Below are 22,577 nucleotides of genomic sequence, written 5' to 3'. Positions count from 1 at the left end.
GTTTATCCACGTGGCAAAAGGCAGTATCTCCTTCTTTTTTAAAGGTTGAATAGCATTACATTGTTTGCAATATGTATTACAATTTCTTTATTGATCCATCTATTGAGGGGTGCTTAGGATATTCCCACATCTTGGTTATGTGAATAATCATACAATGGATATGGGGATTCAGATACCTCTTTGACATCCTGATTTCACTTCTACCTAGAAGAAAAATCATATTGTAGTTCTATTTATCATTTTCCATGATGGCTCTATTAATTTACATTCTCTTCAGCAGCATACAGTGTTCCATTTTCTCCATTCTCACCAATACTTATCTTTTGGTTTTTTTGATAATGGCCATCTTAACAGGTGTGAGGTAATAATAGCTCATTGTGTTCTTCATTTGTATTTTCTTCATGATTAATGATGTTGAACATCATTTCATATACCTGTGGGCTATTTATATGTCATTCTTTTAGAAATGTATTTTCATTGTCTTTGCCCATTTCTAATGGGGTTGTTTGTTTTCTTGATGTTGAGCTGTTTGACTGGCCAACCTGGTTAATGGATGATACCTTCATCTTTGCTTTGGACCATCTTTGGAAATACAGGCATTTATACCTTTTCTTCACGAATTAATCTGGCCATGAAGGTAATATTGAGGCATTTTTTTGTTTTGACCAGGACTCATTCTAAGACAAGACGGAATTGAAGTTGAATGTGGTAGGTCTTCCACTTATTCGCCCATTTAACCAATAATTACATGTGAGCCAATGACTATTCAGACTTTCACTGGCCAGCATTGTTGAGGAAAATAGTAAGAGTTGTGGAAAGGCTGAATGTAAGTAATTACACAAATGAATGTGTTTATATAAGGTATTTTCTCACATAAATAATTTTCTAATAAGGGAGATTCAAGATGGTGGATTAGAGGAAAATGGCATTTCCATTTACTCCATGGCTTGGGATTCTAGCAGCAGAAGTAGTGCTTCTCAGAAAGTTGGGTGAAAGAGAAATTTCACTAAAATTCGATATTGGACACTCAGAATGTCTTAGAGACCCAGAGATTTAGGTACAATCAACAAAGGAGAAAGAGCACATTGGAACCAAGCTGGTTGTGACAGTGGCAGCAGTACTGGTTCACTGTGGAGAGGAGGGATAACATGAAACACAACAGGAAGATATGGTATGGAAAGACCTGTAGATCAGGAAAACAGCCTTAATGTAACTAATCTAGAGACTGCACCACAAACTGGTATTGGAAAAATGCTCTGTACTTTTCACCTGTCAGCAGAGAGCTGAGGAGGGTGCCATCTTGAGGTGGTCAGGCTACAGCTGCTGCGCTGGAGTCCAGGAGACAGTAGCAAACACTGCTATACTGTCCTGGCAAGCACCCATAGGGTAGCCTTCAGGTTTACCTAGCAGGACAGGAGTGAAACAGGGACTGAAGAGAGTGTACACAGGGTGGGGGTGTTCAAGTCATTAAAATGAAGAAGAGCCAAAAATCTTTTTCCTTTTCTTTTTTCCTTTCTTTCTTTTTTTTTTAATCTGATGGTTCATGTGACCAGCTAAAGCAGGTCAGGCATCTAAACAGGCAGATACACTCAGGGACCGAGCCTGAGAAGGCTGTGTTTATGGGCAGGAGAGAGTGTGGAGGATGGGCTTCCGTGCTCCATAAGTAAAATTCTTGCGAGGCTCCTAAGATACAGTCTCCCAGCAGTGATGGGCGTCTGTGGGGACCTAGGGGTGTGTTCATCTAATCTCTCCAGAGCATATATCTCCCAACAAAGTCCCCAAGGCCTAATTATACCTAAGCCCCAGCTCTGGGAATGCATTGATCTGGTCTATGCACACACACAAAAACATTCCATTCTACCTTATACTGGTGAGAAGGGAAGCTGTGAGCTATTTCAACCAGCTTCATTCTCAGACCAGCTGCAGGCTTCATTCCAAATGATTGCTCAATGACCAACACAAAAAGAAGGGGTTAAAACACCCAGCTCAGGTGGGCAGTCAGTAATCATCTATTCTCATCTACTGTTTTGACCACCTCATTGGATATGATCCTTTCATTTTTTCATTAAGAATTTATATATATATATATATTTTTATATATATTTTATATATATATATAATTTTTATATATATATATATACACACACACACATATATATAAATATATACCTGCTCTGCTGATTTTTTTTCATTCATGATATACATATTTATTATATATATATATATATATATATATATATATATATATATATAAAATTGCAATTATTTTTATTGCCTTGTCATTTGAAGGTTACAGTTTTGGGTTTGTCTATTTTTGTTTCATTTCTTTTTTTCCTATTAACAACCAAATTCTCTTTTTCTTTCTTTTTCCCTTTACTTTTATGTTTGTCTCCTCCCTTATAAGTACTTTCTATTATATTTACTCTGCATTTTCTCTGTTCAGATTTTTTGTAAATTCTCTACTAACTCCCTACCACAGTTATTTGTCTCTTAATCAACTGTAAAAACCTTTTAGAACAAAGTAGTTTGCATAGCTCCTCCTTTCCCCATTCATCTTGTTGCTATTATTACTGCTGTGGATGACATAGTTGACACCAGCTGTTTGTTTTAATGCCAAATCCAGTTTTGGTTATTTATTGTATTTGCTGTTGGCAACTGCTGACCCCACTAGTCCAACTTTTGTGGTAAATAGTGTTGTAGATGTCATTGTAGAAACCAGGTGCTTATTTCAATGATGTATATTGTTTACATTAATTATTATTTCCCCCTTTCTGTGAGGTGCCAAGAAAGTATAGTGACACTAAGTTTTTAGGGTAGAGACGTGGCTGCTGACCTAAACTCAGCCAAAAAACAGTGTACCTTGCTCCACATACAGATGAGTAACATTTATTCAGTAGCTTACCTTATTACAAAGAGTAGACTAGACAAAATCCAAACTAATGACAGGCCCCAAATAGCAATGGCTAGGGATGGGCCCTCAGGTCCCACTCATGGACATCTACTGTTACAGCCAGAACAGAGAGAATTAACACAAAGGCTGTGGATACCACAACTACAAGGGTGTATCCATATAGACTACACTAGGACACTTTGGCAAGAGAAAGATGAGATGTAAAAAGAGCCACACATAAGCATAAAAGAAAAAAATCATTTCAACTGATTCATAAAATCCAACCATAATACAAAAAAATATAAAGAAACATGGTAAATGTTATCTAAAGTTTCTAAGTCACCAGCAACTAACCCCAAAGGTATTGAAATAAATTAAGTATCAGATAAAGAATTTAAAATAATTAATTAATTAATAGGGGGAACAAACCTTCCAACATAAACAGAAATTAAAAGAATTTATGACTACTAAGCCAGCACTACAGAGTGTACTAAAAGAAATATTCCACACAGAAGGAAAAAATATCTGGAGCTCACAAATGAACAAATCTCATTTGAACAGTAAGTAGGCAGATGAGAAACAGCACAATGTTAAACGCTAGAAATAAATCAAAATGGTCTCAACTCATTAATTAACAGACACAGACTGGCAGAACAGATTTTAAAAAGACTAAATTATATGTTGTTTGCAAGAGACTCACAGGCAAAGACAGCTAAAGGCTGAAAGTAAAAGAATGGAAATTGATATACTATGTGAATGGAGCCCCCAAACATGCATGAGTAGCTACTCTCATATCCGACAATGTAGACTTTAAACCAAAATTCATCAAAAGAGAGAAAAAAAGGTCACTTTATACTGGTAAAGGGAACAATCCAAAAAGAAGATATAATGATAGTAAAAGTTTGTGTCCCCAAAGTGTGTGCAACTAATTATATAAAAGAGACACTGCTCCAACTAAAGCCTCAAATATACCTCAGAACAATAATACCAGGTGATTTCAACACATTTCTTTCAATAATAGATGGGTCATCCATACATAAGCTCAATAAAGGACCTCTGGACCTGAAATGTCTTATAAGTCTTATGGACTTCACAGATATCTATGGAATATTTCATCTAACAAGAGTCCAATGTACTTTCTTCCCAGTGGCTCATGGAACCTTCTCCAAAATAGAGCATAAATAGACACAAAGCAACTCTTAGCAAATACAAATACAAAACAAAACAAAATGAAACACACACACACACACACAAACCCAGATATAGTTGCTTTCATCTCATCAGATCATGATGGAATAAAATTAGAAATCAAATAAAAATCCCTACAAAACTATATTAACACATTGACACTGAACAATACAGTTTGGATGATGAATAGTTAATAGAAGAAATGAGGGGGGAAATGAAAAATTTCTTAGACTCAAATGACAATAGTGATAGCACAAACCTCTAGGACACTATGAAAGCCGTTGTAAGAGGAAAGTTTATAGTTATGAGTGCCTACATAGGGAGGTCAGAAAAACCCTAAACAAATAATCTAACAATGCATCTCAAGGGCCTTAAAAAACAAAGGCAATCCAATTCCCAAACCAGTTAAATAATTGAGGATATGACCTCAATTATTTCCTTCTTTTAAAGGAAAATCACCAATTGAGAATGAAAATACAATACAAAGTATCAGTGAAAGAAAGTTTCGTTCTTTGAAAAGATAAAAAAAATTAATAGCCCTTAGCCAAACTAAACAACAGAAAAAGTGAAAAGACCCAAAATTAATAAAACTAGAGATAAAAAAGGAAAAATCACCATAAAAATCACAGAAATTTAGAGGAACTTTAGGGACTATTTTGAGAACTTATATACCAATAAATTAGAAAATATAGAATAAATGAATACATTTCTAGACATACAATCTGCCAAAATTGAATCAAGAGGACACAGAAAACCTAAACAGACCAATATCTTATAATGAGAGAACAGTACTAATAAAACATCTTCCAACAAAGAAAAGTTCAGGACCAGATGGATTCACAGCTGAATTCTTCCAGATTTAAAAAATATCTGATTATAATGCTCCTCAAATTATTTCATGAAATAGAAAGGGATGAAATATTTCAGTATTCTTTCTATGAAGAATCATACTCATACCCAAATTGGATAAGAACACACAAAGTAGAAAACTACAGACCAATATCCCTGATGAGCTTAGATACAAAAATCCTTAATAAAATATTAGCAAATAGTACTTAATTGTATATTAAGAAGATTATACATTATAATGAAGTTGGTTTGTTCCATAGATACAAGAATGTTTTAATATATGCAAATCAATAGTGTAATTCATCACAAAAATAGAATTAAGAACAAAAATTTCTTAGTCATCTCAAGAGATGCAGAGAACGAATCTGACAAAGTTCAGCATCCATTCATAATAAAAAAACTGGAGAAACTAGGAACAGAAGGAACCTACCTCAACATCATTAGGGCTATCTATAAAAAACACAAAATCAATCTCATAGTAAATGGGAAAGTATTTTCTTAAGTATCTGGAACAAGACAAGGATGTTCACTCTCACAGCTTGTATTTAATATGGTAGTAGAAATTTGAGCCAGAGTAATTAGGCAAGCAAATGAAATGAAATTTATAAAAATAGGAAAAGAAGAAGTCAAATTTTCAACTATTTGTGGATGATACTGTCCTATACCTAGAAGATCCATAAAGCTCCACCAGAATACTTCTAGAGCTAATAAACAAATTCAGCAAGGTAGCAATCAGGATAAAAATCAATAGCTTTCCTATATAGCAACAGTGAATCTGCTGAGAAAGAAAATAGGAATACAATCTCATTCACAATAGCCTAAAAAGTATTTAGGAATAAACCTAACAAAAAAAGGTGAAAAACTCTGCAATGAAAATTATAAAACATTGAAAAAATAAATTGAAGAAGACACAAAAATTGGAAAGACCTCCCACATTCATTTACAGGGAAAATTAATACTCTTGAAAGGGGCATAGTACCAAAAGCAATGTACAGATTCAATGCAATCCCATCAAAATATCTATGATATTCTTCACATATCTAAAAAAGAATGACAAAAAGCACTAAAATTCATTTTGAAAAATAAAAGGCCCAGAACAGTCAAAGCAATTCTAAGCCAAAAAGCAATGCTAAAGTCAGTAATAATACCTGACTTTAAATCATACTACAGAGTTATAGTAACAAAAACTGTATGATACTGGCATAAAAACAGACACACAGACTATGGTACAGAATAGAAAACATAGAGACAAACCTGTACATATAGTCACCTGATCCTTGATGAAGGTGCCATACACATTAGAGAAAAAGATAGCATTTTAATAAATGTTTCTGGGAAAACTGGCTACCCATATGTAGAAGAATGAGACTAGAACTTTATATCTCACCCTGCTCAAAATTCAACTCAAAGTGTTTCGCAGAATTAAGAATTAGACCAGAAACTACTCAACTCATAGAAGCAAACGTAGTGTCAGGACTCTGGCATATAGACACAGGCAACTGCTTTTTCAAGAGCACCCCTCAAGCTCAGGAAATAAGGCCAAAACTTAATATATGGGATAGCATCAAATTAAAACAAAAACAACAACAACAAAAAAACTTCTGCACAGCAAAGGAAACAGAAATGTGAAGAGAACAAATATAATGTGGAAAGAAAATCTTTGTTAGCTACTCTTCTGAAAAAGATTAAAATTTAAACTATATAAAGAACTCAAAATTTAACACCAAATAAAACCCCACCAAATATCCCAATTAATAAATGGGCACATGAGTTAAACAAATCCATCTAAAAAAGAAGGCATACAAATGCTCAAGAAATATCTGAAAAATATCATTAGCAATTAGGAAAATACAGATTAAAAATATACTGAGATTCATTTCATACCAGTCAAAATGGCAGTCACCAATAATACAAACTATTTTAAATGTTGATGAGAATGTGAAAAAATAAGGGACACTTAGCACAATCACTATGGAAATCAGTATGGAGGTTCCTCAAAAGACCAGGCATGGAACCACCACATGAACCAGCTATATCCCTCTTCAGTATTTATGCTAAAGAATTAGTCATCTTACTAGAGATACGTGCATGTCATGTTTATATAGCAGCACAATTTACAATAGCCAAACTGTGGAATAGGTCTAAGTTGTCCCTCAATGGATGAATGGATAAAGAAAATATGCAATACAAACACAATAGAGTTTTATTGGGCCATAAAGAAGAATGAAAGTATGTCATTTGCAGGAAAATGGATGGAACTGGAGAACATTATATTAAGCAAAATAAGTCAAACTTAGAAGATCAAGGGTCAAGTGTTTTCTCTCATGTGAGGGAATTCTGAGAAAAAAAGAAAAAGCAAGGGGTGGTGTAATCTCATGAAAATTGAAGGGAGAACATAGAGGAAAGGGACCAGGGGAGGGAGGAGGAGAGGAAAAGGGAAATACCGAGGAGAGATATTGGCCACATTATATTGTTATATTGTGTGTCTGTTTGGAAATGGAGCAACCAATCTCACTATTATGTGCAACTATAATGCACCAATGAAATGTGAAAAAATAGTTTAATATGCAGATGTAAAAAGTAATTTCCTAATAAGTTAAATGGAGCAAGAAAATTAAGTTAATGGATGAATTAAGTAGCCTGTTATTTCTTAAGTTTCCAGTAAGAGCACCATTGTGCCCTAAGGCAGCTATAACAGAGGTCATAGACAAAGAGTGAGACAAGGCACCAGTCCCAGCCTTAGCTCAGAGCCTGCAGTTTAATCATTGGCTAAATAAGTGAATGAGTGGCACATTGACCAAGTTCAGATCCACCTTAAGAATGAGTTCTGCTGGGACAGGAAACACCTTCATGGTACCTTTTAGGTCCTGACCATACAGCAAGTACCATGCCAGGTATTCTGAACACGTTAACTTATTTTCTCAAGTTCAGTTCTCATTTCAAATTCAGTTCCACCCTTCTATCAAGACTCCAGCATGTTAAATACTTCTCAATGATAAGTTTCAGGAAACGAGCAACAGAGTGGAGATTCAAAATGTTCTTCCTGGGGGGCTGAGGTCTTTGCTGTGGCCCTGCAGTACTGGCCTGCAGCTGGACGTAGTGAGCATTAACTACCCATGCTACTGTGGGCCTGGTGATCGACTTGCCCCAAGAAACCTGGGTGCCTTGTCTGCAGCCCTGTTGATGGCCTGACTCCTGCTTTGCCTTCTTGAGTTCCTCCAGTCCTTCCCTGGTCAGCATTTTCTCATTTTGAAACCAGCTAGTTGCCTGGAGTTCTGAGAAGTCTGCCTACTACTTGCTGATTGCATATCTCTAGGACTCAGCTTCTGGCCCCTGAACCTCCTGTGGCTGCATGAGGCCAACCACTGAGAGGTTGGTCAGCCAGGATTCACGGCCTGGGGGAGGAGCCCACTCTGCCCAGCCTTGCCTCTCCTACCCACTAAGTTGGATCCACCCTTGCTATCAAGGCTACTTGTCCTTAACCTGGAGTCCCAAACTACTCACTGGTTACTTTATAGTACACTTCCATCCACCTAACTTCGTGGCCATCTCCATCCGCTGGCTGGGTCCCTTGACTCCGAATCTTCTATTCCATTTGTCTTCTACTTCTCAGTTCTGAGAAATAGCAAACCTTCACTTTTCAGGATCAGAAGAAAGAGCGTTGTACTCTCACAACCAGCTAGGCAGAAAATAGCTTTGGAGTTACCTGTAGCTATGGGATCTCAGGCAGACCATTCATCCTACCATGCTTGGTTTTCCCTCTCTGAATGGGAATGGTAAGGGCACCTTCTGCTTAGGCAGGTGGAGAAAACGTGAAGCGTGAGCTGTGAACCTCCTCACCACTGCTGAGTCTGGGGTGCCTTGGCTATTGCGTGATTGTGTCAGCTGCCCTCTCTTGGGACCTGTGCCACTGTGTGGCGTGGTGGTATCTCTGTTCCTTTACTGTGAAGTCAGCCTCACTCTCCCACACTTTCAAAGCTACCCAATTCACTCAGACCCAAGGAATCAACTCTGGCCTGCACATAAGCTAATTTGAAAAAAACGAACCAGATCAAAGGAAGCAGAAGTAGTTAAGAGAGATAAGAAAGAGAATTGTGCTGAAGTTGTAGCTGTTAATTACTGGATCTGGTTTTAAAATGCTAAGAAGGCCCATCAACCAGAATGCAGAATTAGGGAATGAAATAAATTAACAGAGAAACTCCGCCTTGTGTTGATTCTCTATAATAGGCTGGTGTCCTTGTGAGTAATTAATATCAAGTTAAGAAGCCAATTTACTCAGCAACTAAAAGAGTCTTTGCAGAAAAAAAAAAAAAAAAGCTTTTTAAGGATAAAAGCGGTGATCCTGGAAAAAACTGGAAGCTATGTCACAGAAAAGAATCACTGTTACTAATTCCAGAGGGAAGTTACTCTTCGGATTGCAGGTCTTGACAGGCAGGGTTATTATGGGCTGGAGGAGAGTGTGGAACTGAGAAACTGAGATGAATGGAGATCTTCAGACTAGAAAGGAAATCGGAGTTCTTCCACCATTTGCTCCATGGTTTTGGTATTTCCATCAACCTCTGTGAGCCTCACATGTTTACCCTGTAGGTGAAGAATAACACACATTCCACCCACCACTCAGGGCTTCTTGGAGAATCAAATGGGGGAAAGAATTTGCCTTGGTTAATAGCCTTGAGATCTTTGGTGACAGCAATGAAAACGATGGTAATTAAGGTGGTGATGATGTTGAAAAGCATTCAGGATCAAGCTACTGTGAAGTTTAGGGACAGTGACAGAACCATTCACCTATCCCAAATATGCTTCCACTAGCTCCCGGGTGCCTCCTGGGCCCTGGGTCTTAGCATATCCAATCCCTGTGTTAGCGTGTTTACTTTTCTTTCTTTTTCGTATTGCTATTTTGTTTCCTTTCCATGAACCAACCTCTCAATGCAGTTTACTATAATTCACCTCAACATTTTTTGGATGAATGACAGGGAACAGGGGAACTAGATCTAGCTTGTGTTGAGATATGTGCTGTGTTGGGAGCTGAGCATTCCTCATGCCACACGTTCTTTTAGTGAAGCCACAAGATATCTATTATTAATCGAATTTTGTGTTTGAAAAAAATGAGGCAGGTCTAGTATGATATAAATATTAGATGATAGAGCCCTGATTTAAGACCAGAACTGTTTAATTCTGTTTGATGAATAAACTCTCTTAGTGTGTTTGACCTTTTTCTGTTCAGAGAGGCTCTATGTTAAACATTTCATGTGGAGGTAACCCTAGTTTCTCTAAATATATACTTAATGGTCCAAAGTTGCGGCTTGGGTTGTCAGAATAAAGGAAGTTTTAGTCAATGCTAAGGGTGTGTTCTTCATAGTAGAAGGTTGTCCTTAACCTCCACCTATTACCCACGTCCCCAAATTGACAATCAGTTCTAATAGTGTTAGAGGACAGACAGATGAGGATGGTGGGAACACAAAGTTAAAAGAATAATTCTATTAAATGGGATGAGGGAGTGACCCCCCACATGATTTCTTTTCCAAGAAGTAATTTTCCTGCAGCCCTGCCTGGCCTCAGTGGACAGGATACGTTACATTCCTCAGCAAACTACTTCTTAAATGCAGGATAAATGCAGGAACAAAATAATGTTGTAAAGTATTACCATGAAGGGGGAGATTTTCGTGACCAGATCCCAAAACTCTGGGAGAAAAGTATAGTCCCTCCTAACCACAAAATCTCCAAGACTGTGTGGTTTAGCATCCCATTAGCACTGTTCAGCCTGGGCCAAGGTGACCTAGAGTTGCCAGGTCAGTGGGGACTTGAGAGTCTGATGTCACCCTGCTGTCAGTCAAGAGTGAAGAGGTGGACAGGGACAGAACACCCTGGGAACTTGTCTGGGATCCCCAATAAAGCTGGAGTGCAGGACAGGCACATTGTCCCTCTCCTCTCTGAGAGAACACACTCTCTCACTTGAGAGTGTCCCTTTTCCCTTTGCCTATCCCTTTCATAAACCCATTCCTGTTACTCCAAGTGACATGTTTGATATCTTTCTGATTTGATTGAAAGAATTACCGTTTGATGAGGGGGTCTTTGTGCTGCCCCAGTTTCTCAGAAGGACCCAGCTCTGTAATAATAGGAAGCTCCAAGGTTAACTAAATAAGATGCTACATCGATTGGCAAGTCCTGACGGTGTGTTTGTACACTTAAAATGGCGCCAGCACCCACAGGTCTACAGGAACAAGGGAGCTATTTTTGGACTTATCAACTTTATTGAAATGTGCAGTCTGAGAAGAAAAGTGGTGGCTTTTGGAGTAGACCTGGCCCCATTAGAAACCCTGTTCACACTTTCCTCTGGTAAAGAAAGGTACCCCTAAGCTTCCAATGCCATCAGCGCAGCCTCCTGGGAAAGCCAAGACTCAGGTGTGATTTTCAATTTCTGAAAGCACCAATGATATAAAGCAAAGCTTTCCAGAAAGAAGAAGGTGTAGAATGATTCTAAAAAGCAGCGGTAGATAGCTTGCAAGCAGTGCTTCCTAAGCATGTGAGGAATGAACGGGCTTCTATACAATGAGGTTCCTATGCCCACAATAGGAGAGATCTAATTCTTATTTAAATAGGGTTAAACACTTTTTTAATACTGCAGAACATCTCAGTATTCCTAAATGTATTAGCTCACTTCCCATAAAGCCTCTGCTCTGTTGCTCAGCACCACCCTGACTATTGGGACTGGCTCAGCAGGTGGCTCAGCCAGTGCTGCAGATGTGTTCTCTGTGTTCCATCACTTCTCAGAGGGAGTCCTTAGCTGCTCCTTGTTATTTTAAATAAGAATGTTTTCTAAAAGAAGCATGTGTTATAATCATGCAAAAGAGTGGGATTTAGTGTAATATGTTCGTTCATGCACATAACATAATGTGGTCAATATGCCTGCCCATTACCTCCCTTTACTCACCCTCCTGTGTCCCCAGTCTTCTCAATTGGCTAATTTAGGGGTCTCTTCTCTTTTTTCATGAGATCCTTCCCAATCATTTTCTCTCTGACTTCTACCTAATGAGAGAAAACATTCAACTTTTGACCTTGAATTTGGCTTCTTTTACTTAAAATTATGTTCTCCAGTTTCATCCATTTTCCTGCAAATGACATAATTCCATTCTTCTTATGGCTGAATAAAATTCCATTGTGTATCTCACCACATTTTCCGTAATCATTCTTCTGTTGATGGGCACCTGGGCTGGTTCCATAACTTGGCTATTGTGAATTGTGCTGCTGTAAGCATGGATATGCCTGCATCGCTATAGTATTCTGGCTTTAGTTCTTTTGCATAAACACTGAGGTGTGGAATAACTGGTCATATGGTTGTGCCACTCCTAGTCTTTTGCTGAACCTCCAAACTGATTTCCGTGGTGGTTGTGCTAATTTTAATTAGAAAAGGAAACATCTTTTTGAGGTCCTGGATCATGTGTTTTCACCTCTCTTGTTTAGTCCCTTCTGTAGTCAGCCTTAGAAACTTCACCCTATTACCCTTAGTTTATGGAGAACAGAGGCGTGCACATACACACACACACACACACATACACACACACATATATACACACACACACATACATACACACACACATTTTCCTAGACATGTCCTTTAATTTTCTTTCTGAGGACAGCTATTAAGCACTTACTATGTGGCAGATCTCTGATAGAGGCTTTGGATTTGAAAATCAGGCAAAGAGTAGAGTTGATAATTTCATGGAGGTCAGGGGTCTGAAGTGTGTGTGGTATGGAAAAACAAACAAAAAACTCAAAGCAGTGTCTTAGAAAACACTGTGACGAAGTGCTAGGAGGGGAAGGAGGGTGGTGGAAATGGAGAGAGGTTGGGAGAGATGAGAAAGGGGCTTTGCTTGGTAAATTGAATTTTAAAACAATAAAAATAGTCAATTTTGAAGACATTTCTAAATCAATGTAATCGCCCTGTGACTGAGGAACATGTATAAGCTGGGAGGCTTCCCAGCAGGATTCTGAAGGTCTTATGGTTTTCTTCAAGCCTTCCTGGCCTCCTTCTGATATAGGGTCAGCATCTTAGGCCATATAATTAAGTTACTGGTGAACGTGTGTAACTGAGTCTGTTGAAGTCAACCCAATTACAGGTGATTATTGATCTTCCCATAAAACATAAGTATTTTAATTGCTGTGCAAATTGTTAATAATCTGCAAGTATTAGTTTGTTAAAGAATCAGTCAATACAGAGTAAGATTTAGACCCCTACCATTTCCAGGTAGAAATACATTCTTTTCTTCCCTAAGTGTCTGATGGCTGTTACTAGTGCTCGATGTTGTTGTAGGCTGTAGGTTTTAGCTACTTTTAGCTCCTCTCACTTTTCTAACCTTGAATTTGTGAGTTAAGCCTATGTTAAAGATTTCTAGAGAAACTTGTTCTATAAAACTAAATTGGTGCTGAGACATTTAGTTGAGGACGATGCTCTGATGTTGACATGGAGACATGAGATGATTAGTGGAACATGGAAAGATAAGCTCTTGCTGTATTTGGTTCCCCAACTTAAAAAGGATTCTAGAGCTGGGGGTAGGGGACTTATCAGCAATATTAGGGAAGAATGGTGAGTTACACCGAATTAACAGTTACTATAGAAAGAATTAAATTCCACAGGATAGCTGGAGGAGGCCTTTCCAGTGCCCTGGTACCCAGGAGGTGCTCAGCAGTGCATCTTAATGGTGAGGACAGGCTGAATTTGTAGTGCTTCACTGGTTACAAGGTATCGTGCCACATCTCCGTTCTTTAATAGAGGCATTCCCAGCGACCATCTCACTGTGTCTTGAGTGTTCCAGTTTTGGACAGCAAGAGGGAGAGGCTGGCTCCCCACCTGCTATGCCTGGGTACCCCCCACTTCCCCCACCATCACTAATTACCTAACAGGTGCTACAGGGAAGCCCAGTCCTCTCCTCCCCTCTCACTGTCCCACGGCTTGACTCTCTGGCTCAGGCTCCTAAGTCTTTCCATCTGTGCTGCTAGACGGTTATTGAACGCGTCTCCCGTCTCTTGAGAAACCCACCTCGGAGCAGCTGCTGCTGTCCAGCGCTCACCTGTCTCCGTGGTGCAGAGCTGCTGGGTGCTCATGTCCCAGCATCACCCAGTCTGGCCCATCCTGCTGATGTCTTGGCCCTGATTTTAACCCCAGGCTACGTGGCTTCCTTGGTCAGATGCTGCAGACAGAGCACCTGAGAGCAAAGCCCCACCAGGTGCTGCCTGATGCCTGTGTGAAGGAATCCTTGGGCTGTTTGGGGAGAGAGACATGAGGGGCAGAGAGGCCTTCCCAAGTGCTGGGTCCATGCTGTTGTATGGGAAGGGTCAGGTAAAGGGATAAAGAAAAGAAAAACTTGGGAACCAAGACAGAACCCTTCTTCCCCTGATGAGTTGGAGGCACAGGGATTTCAGGCACAGAGATGAGTAAGACTTGCACACTCCTGAGTATGGACTCTTATGGGCTTGGAGGTGCAGGCAGGGCAGGCTGAGGAGATGTGGGGAGGCCCTGGGCATGGACTGCAGCACCAGCATCTCCCCAGGTGGGGACACCTTGCACAGCCAGGCATCACAAATTGGGTCACATCCTCACAAATGCTGGATTTAGTGGCTCAGGGAGAATGAGATTCCCCAGTGTCAAACCACCTACTGCGTTAATGCTGCCTAATGTTAATTGAACGTATTCACAGGATTCAACTGGAAGAGAATCTGTACAGCTTTGGCAATACCTTGGAAGGGCTGAGAGAGGCAAGGATACTCAGAAAATTTCAGGAAGGTAATTACCTGTTGAAATCCAGGCAAGATGTGCAGGCACAAATGTTTTATAGCACTTTTTTTTCCTTTTTAAATCTGAATTCACTATGTTTCATTTTCCTTAGCCTCACTTCATATTCTGGCTACTCAGAGACATGTTGTCAAATTTATGGAGTAAACTGATTTGGATTCAAGTATCAACTCTGTGGCATTGAAGAAGCTATTTCAGCATTTGCACTTTGATTTTTCTCAGAAAAATAAGGAACTTGATCAGCTCATTGGGGGAGGATTTAAGAAAACTTAAAAATAAAAAAAAGATCCAATTTTAGCATTTGGTATAGTAGGAGATACCAGCAAAAGTCTCCCTGTGGCTATTACCATATCCCAGGGCATTTTAAGGAGGTGGTCACTCACCTGTGACGTTTAGAGAAGACAGTAAAAAGGGATGCAGAATTCTGACCTACCCGGCAGCCGCAGAGGGCTCCTCACCCTGGAGGTCTATTTGTGTGACCGCCACGTGGTTTAATTCGTTCTCCTTTCTCTTGTGTATAAGAACTGAGATAATCAATCACATTCACCCATGACAGAGCTGAGCAGAGGCAGCTTGGAGATGAATGGCCAGAGAACATAAAGAATAATGACATTAACATATACATATATGAGAACACTTTAAAATTGCTTTTAGAAGAAAGGAGAGAGCGGGAGAATAAAATCAAATCCTCCTGTTGAAAATTGTAAAATATGCTGATGCTTTAGTAGCAGGAAAATGGTACCCGGGACTGATGCTGTTCATAATGAATTACATGGTGGTGATTTATTCATACCAAGGTTTTAAGAAACTTGCCAGACTAATGAAAATGCATAGGTAGGCACTTCTGTCTGACACCAGACTTGAGATACAGGGAAGGAAGAGCCAGTTTGGAGAGGGTGAGAGATGGAGGAACCAAGAGGAAGTTATGATGTGGTAGCATGAGGGAGAAAAGACATTTTGTGAGAACCACACAAACAACACAAGCAATGTGTTCATTCGAATTTCTCTAATCATCCGTTCCTAATATCAAAATGAACTGTAAGTTTCAAGATGGCTTTAAGGACACACTGAGGGCAGACACTATGAGGAACTGGAAAGAGCACAGGCTTGGACTCAGGCACTGTCATATGGTGTGACTTTGGGAACCCTCCCCTAGCTCATGATAGAGTTCCCTTGTCTCCACGTATTGGCTCTAATAAAATTTGTGAAAGTGGGTAAAAAATTGAATCAGAAAATTTAATAAAACTGACCAGAGCTGAAAATGTGTCCAAAGGAAAATATGAACAGGGGCCATTAAGATCCCAATTGTCTACCAAATTCCAAGCTCAATACCAACCAAGGGTGGGCTGGAAGGCAGACTCAGAGACCACTGAAAGTGAGGGAGCAGGTCTGTGGTTCAATTGGACTTGCCTTTTACAGTATGGCCGTCTCTTGCTTGAGATTACTTTACAGATCTAAGTGATATATGAGTATGTATGTATGTATATGGAAAAAGTTAAGACAGCAGTTAGTTAATGCTTTCAATGGCACAAATAGTTAATATGTTTGACTCTTTGTTAGCTCAGATTCTTGTTTCTCATCCAAGCAAAATACTGTTGTCTATATCTTATGTACTTTCAAATCCACAAGTAAGGATATACAGAAGTAGACGTAGGAGAGATGTAGGTGTGGATGCTGATGCTGATGTGGAGAGTTAGAGGTAAAGATGTATGCACAGGTGAAGATGAGCTATAATGCATGTGCAGACACAATTGCAGGACAGTGTCAATGCAGGTTCAGGTGATCACTAAATGTGGGTGCAGGTGTGGATGCAGATGCAGTTTCAGATGAGAGTATGGTACGGATGCACTTATGGATGTAGACGAAGATGATAGTGACAGACAGCTGTAGGTATTAGTGTAGATATAATGTACCTATTGGCATAGATGCATATGCACCTGAGGTGTGGCTGCAAGTACTGATGTGCACATAGACGTATAGGTGTGGCTGTGAGTTCAGGAGCAGATGTTGGTGTAGATTTGGATGTATTTTGTGGTTTAGGTGTAGATTTTTCACATGTCCACTTTCTGGATGTAGTTTGTCACACACTGTATTCACTTTTTCCTAGATTGTCCTGAAGCACTCCAGAGAGATGGATTTTATACTTTCTTAGCACTCAGAGTTCAAGAGGGTATTTTTCAATACCCTACTGAAAGATTTTTAAGTTATGTCTACTTTTGTTCTTACAAACAAGGGCACAGCAATTGTTTTTGTATTTTTGTATTCTTAGAGTACACATCTGTCAACAAATTCAATGAAGTGGAGCTGCTGGATCAAATATTGCAAACATTTGAAACTTTTATAGATATTTCCAATTTTATGGATCCAAGTTCCAAATTGAATTAATGAATGAGTTTAAAAGCACATTGCTCCAACCTGGGCACCTGTCAATATTTATTGCAAAAGAGCCTAGTCCATATATATATATATATATATATATATATATATTAATACCCAGCTGCATTTGTGTATTTCTGCAAAGAGTTAATGTTTAATTACCCAAGAGTCATCTGACTCCAATCCACTGAGCTATATATTATTTCTCTCATTTTAGAAATTACACTGTTATTCTCAGTCCTTTAATATATTAACTCTGTCTACATCCTATTCCAGAGATTTATAATTGAAAAATCATGTTAGTTTAATCTCAAATGCAACACTCTTTGAAAAATGCATCTATCAAATAATGAAAGTGATAATTATATGTGGCAAACTTTGACAGAAATAACCACCTAGTTATATAAACATTTTCTACTAATTCTTAAAATATGTCAATGATAACTGGATTGAATACTGTTCTTACACAAAATATGCTCCTTAATATTCTTTTAAATGCAAATTCCTTTCATGTTTTGTAATAGTAAGTGGATTTTAGGCCAAATTAAGTATGAAGTAGAGTGACAGGAGGTTTTCAAGGCATGCTGTAATCTGTTCCCTTTGTCTGATGGAGGAAGGTCAGGCAGGCTGGGAGCTTGCACGGCTCCTTCTGACTCACACTGAGTAACCTGAGGTTACCTGGGCTCAATGTCTACTTATTTTGTAAGAAGTTTTGTATGTGTTTTTAAGTTATCTCAGCTTGAGACGTTGCTCTTCACATATTCAGGGGTGTGGAGGTGTTAGGAATCCACTGGACAGTGGCTTGTAAAGTGTGTCCCCACAACCAGCAGCACCAGCATCACTGGGCACTGGTGGAAGGGCACCCCCCATCCCTGCTGCTGTCACAGAGACTCAGTCTCCGGGGCATGGGCCTGCAGTCTGTGCTGTTGGCAGCACAGCAGGTGATCTCATCATGCCACAGCTGTACCATCATTGCCCTAAGGCTTTAGAGAGATGGGGCAAGGCTGGTTACTGGCACCCAGCCTTGGCCCTTCTCCAAAGCCTAGGTGGCAGAAGCTGCCGGGGATGGGTGTCTCGGCTGAGGGAGCAGTTTCTGCCTTTTCTTCTTTCACATCTTGCAATGACATTGTTCCCCATTTGGGGACCATTCTTGTATTTTCTCTTTTGCATCCTCCAAGTGTGAGAAAATGAGAAGAAAAAATAGCTACTAAAATAGGTCCATACTGTGAGTTTATACGGAGATTATATTTTTTGCCCAATTGGAATATCTAACTTTACACTTTATTATTAAAAAAAAATCCCCAAGAAGTATTTTACCCTCCATATGCTTTTCAACAGAAAATCTGGAGCTAGTCAAAATTTAAATTTGACTACCTAGCAACAGTGACAACTTTCTGGCTATATTTGTAAGTTGCCTTTGACATAGATGTTCCCAGACACTGTTTGTTAATGTTCTAAAACATAAAGTTACACAACGTATTTGAACATAGATTAGAGCTGGTAGGTTCATCCACAAAAGCAATGACACAGAAACAAAGGACATCAGGGGACTTATTCAACTCACTCTGACTTAGGCGTAAGAGGACTGTAAAATGGAGACTTTTGCTCCACCATTTTTTTTTAAATACTTCTTGCCGTATAAGTTTGGAAGCAAGTAACAAGTGAATAGACTTCCTCAGAGCTGTTCCTGCATGTCCTTTCTGTGAGCTACCTGATGTCTCCCCCAGGGGATTAATGATTACCAGGGTAAGGGGTTGGGAAAGGGTGGGGAGACTGGGCAAAGGAGGGTCGACTTGGTCAGTGTGTGCTTTGTGCATGGCGGAAATATCACATGGAAGGCTGGAGAGATACACCAGTGATGCAGGTGAACCTGAAATAAAATACAGTGAAGTAAGTGGAAGTTCCTACCATCACACAAGAGGCTTTCTCAGTCTTGCTGGTGCCTTACTTTCTGGCATGCAGTATCTCCATGCCCACCTTCTGAGCTGTTTGCTGGTTGTTGGGACATCTCAGACGGTTCCTTTTGCAGCCCCTTCATGCTTGCCAGTGGAATGGCTTGCCACCTAAGCATGAGCCCGAGACCAGTTTTCTGTTTTCCCTGTGCCCAGGCAGTTGGGGCGAGTCAAGGCTCTTTCCCAGCACTTGTCTATGGATCTCCATTCCAAGTCAAAATCATGCTCACTATTTGTTTCTCTTATGTAATACAATAAATATTAACAGGCACAGAGCAAGACCCCAGCGATGTGTTGGTTGAACGGAGAGGTGATTCAGGATACAGAATGTGGAGGATATTGTCAGGAGTCAGTTTACACCTGGTTATGGCTCCCCAAATGATCTCTCTAGTGACTGTGTTGCCAAAGGCCTTTGCCTCGTGATTGACAGGATGGGAGGCCATGCCAAAAGTTACTCATCAAAAAACCCATTGTTTCTATATCTTCCAACTGGCTCAATCCATTTGGAAGCTCTTTACAGAGAAAAATTAGAAGACAATTCCTGATAGCGAATTAGCTCAGTTTGGTTGGCTAATTAGTTAGCTGAGGCTGTCCATGGGGGAGTGGAGAACTCTAAGAGGGGCCATGGACCAGTAGAACTGTCTGGGGATGGTGTGGAAGGCCATTCATGAAAGAAATGTAGAATAATGTGGGATTAGAGAAACATTTCATTTTCATTCAACTCAAATAGATTGAGACAAGATATATTGAGCTTTAAAAGCTTAACATGAAGGGTTAATAAGGACACATGTATGTGTATATGCACACACACACATTCTACACAAATATGCACCCATCACAACTAACCACACACCACAAATGCAGAGTGCACGGGGTTTGCATAAACAAATGGCAAATAGAACACCAACATACTGACCATCACGCACAAACCCCACATGTCTCCAAACCCAGGATTCACATCCTCACTACAATCATGAGTGGTCCATTCACATATGTCCAGCCAAAATGACCAATGTGCCTTGCATGTTGCACATAAAGCACATACACATGTGTCTCCTGGTACCAGTCACAGAACTTTTCACATCACACACACACGGGCATTACTCTATACAAAAATGCCATGTGTAAACATTTACACAGCATAACAGATGGGCCCTCAGACTTTTATCACAACCACATGTCTCATGCGCATTTGTATTCCACCTCCCATCAGACATTCGGCAGAGCCAGTCCCTGCCCTACGTAGGCTGTACAATGTGCCTACATGCTCAGTTATAACACACACTCACAAACACACCCACACTGATGCTACCAGCAGGTTAACTACATCCGAAAGAAGCCCTTGGCACTATAACAAGCAAGACTGATGGGCCTTGGAGAAGCTGGGCTAAAACAACCACCTGCCTGATGTCAGTGTTTGAAACATCCATATGTGTTTGACTGATGCTTCCTTTGGGCAGAAGGCTCACTACTGGTAGGAGCCCCAAAAGACGCAGTGACAGCACATACTTTACTATCATTCACTGAACTCCAAATCCCAATGTTGCATTCAATCCTTGTTTTGGGTGGAGACTCTGAGGGTCTGAGAGGGGAAGTAACCCGTGGTGTTCCAGAGGCAGGAGAAAAGACGACCATCTCCCTCCTAGTCCCTCGACACCAGTGATTCTCAGCTGGGGGAGGGCTCATTTGCACTCCCCACCACCCAGGGGAGGTTTGGCCATGTCTGGAGACACATTTTGGTTGTTACACCTTGTGGGAGAGAGGGCAGATGCTTTGGCAGATAGTGGGTAAAGGCCAAAGGTAGTTCTAAATATCCTGTGCCATTCAGAACAGGTCCCACAACAAAGAATCATTTGGCCCCAAATGACAGCAGGTCTGACCTGAGCAGCCCCCAGCTGACCCATGTGGCCCTGACGGGGTAGGATCTGGAGAGAGCCGCTCAGAGGAGCACAGGCAGACCTTCCCAGGAATCTGGCCAGGGGTGCGGAAGGGGCTGCGTTCTGCAGTGGCCCATCAGGGCACATACCTTGTTGGGTGTGAGGGCAGGAGTAAGGAGACACACAGAGGCTTCTCCTCGTGACACCCTTTGTATTCATACCACCCATAAACCATTCCTCTAAGAAAATTATAAAAGGAGAAAACCCCAAGCTCCTGAACATGAGCTACTGCTGTGGTGACAGATGATGGCCCTTGCTCCTCCAGTTACACTCCTTCCCTTCAATAGCAATTAACAGAGAAACCAGGAAGAGAAAATACCAGTTTCTTGTTGCACGATATAAATCAGGTGGACAGGCCCTGGTGGAGCCCAAATCTATCTATCAGGGTCTCCCATTAAATCAATTAGCAAGCAGGAGGGAGGGCAGGGCCTGCCAAGTTCCTGGCAGCCTTCCCCAGGAGAAGAGCCTGACACTCTGGAGTCTGGCTCCTCCCTTTGCTTTCCTTTCTTTGGGCACAGAACCGACCTGGAGTCAGAGTACGTGAATCTTTCCATAGGAGAAAAATGGAAGCCATCGGCATTTGATTCATTAGAAAGTTTCTACAAATGATGAGTTGTTCTTAGGCTCACTCTTGAAAACATTTCCTTCCTATGGTCTGCCACAAAGATGGTGGGGTCCCTCTTTAACCAAAGAGCTGCTGACTTGTTGGTGGGTTTATTTCCTGGAAACAGGAATGGGTTGCTTCAAAACATCCGCATTCTTTCTTCTGGGTCTCCTAATGACTACGGACTTCAGCAGGTGTGTGGCTTGACACCTGTCTTAACATCCACATGAATGTGTGTGGTTCACAAAGACCATTCAAGTTGATTCTCATGATTCTCATGACAATGTAGTAAGATAGGTGGTGGGGTATAAATATATCAAAACAGATTCTGCGGTCATGTATAACTAAAAAGAACCAATAAAAAGAGATAGAAGGTAGGAACATTTTTATTCCTGTTATCAATGTAAAAAAAAATGAATGGAGGCCATAGCTTGATCTCAGTCACTCCAAGTATCAGGAGAGGGATTGGAATTTGAGAATCGCTAATTATTCACTTTCAGAGCACTGGATCAGGGGTTCCTGATGTTTCTTGTCTACTGGAAGTAGTGGGGAGCTTTACAAAATACTGATGCCTGGGTCTGAGCCCCAGAGAACCTGGTAAAACCAGTGGGCTCGCAGCCTGCACATCAGGGTTTTAGCATATTCTCTGGGGCATTCTAAAGTTTAGTCAGGTTTGGGAATTGCTACACTAGACACAGTATCTACTGCATTGCAGGTTGAGGAAAGAGACTTCCAGGAATGGACCAATTAAGATTTGAGCCCAAAGATATCTGACCCTAATTCTCATAGACCTTCCAGTCTGCCCAAGAATAATCTCCAAACCCCATTGAACCTATCACTTGCTTGGGACTTTCAGAGCTAATATCCTTTTGGATTCTTTTGATGACTGGGGAATTTGAACAGGGCACACATTGTCATTGTCTTGTTACAGATAAGGAAGTTTCAGTGTTTTGATTTTCAGGAAGGGGCACTGGCTCTAAATCCTCCCATT

This window comes from Urocitellus parryii, chromosome 7 (genome assembly GCF_045843805.1).
Source record: "Urocitellus parryii isolate mUroPar1 chromosome 7, mUroPar1.hap1, whole genome shotgun sequence".
NCBI classification, from domain to species: domain Eukaryota; kingdom Metazoa; phylum Chordata; class Mammalia; order Rodentia; family Sciuridae; genus Urocitellus; species Urocitellus parryii.
This window is presented reverse-complemented; position numbering follows the sequence as displayed.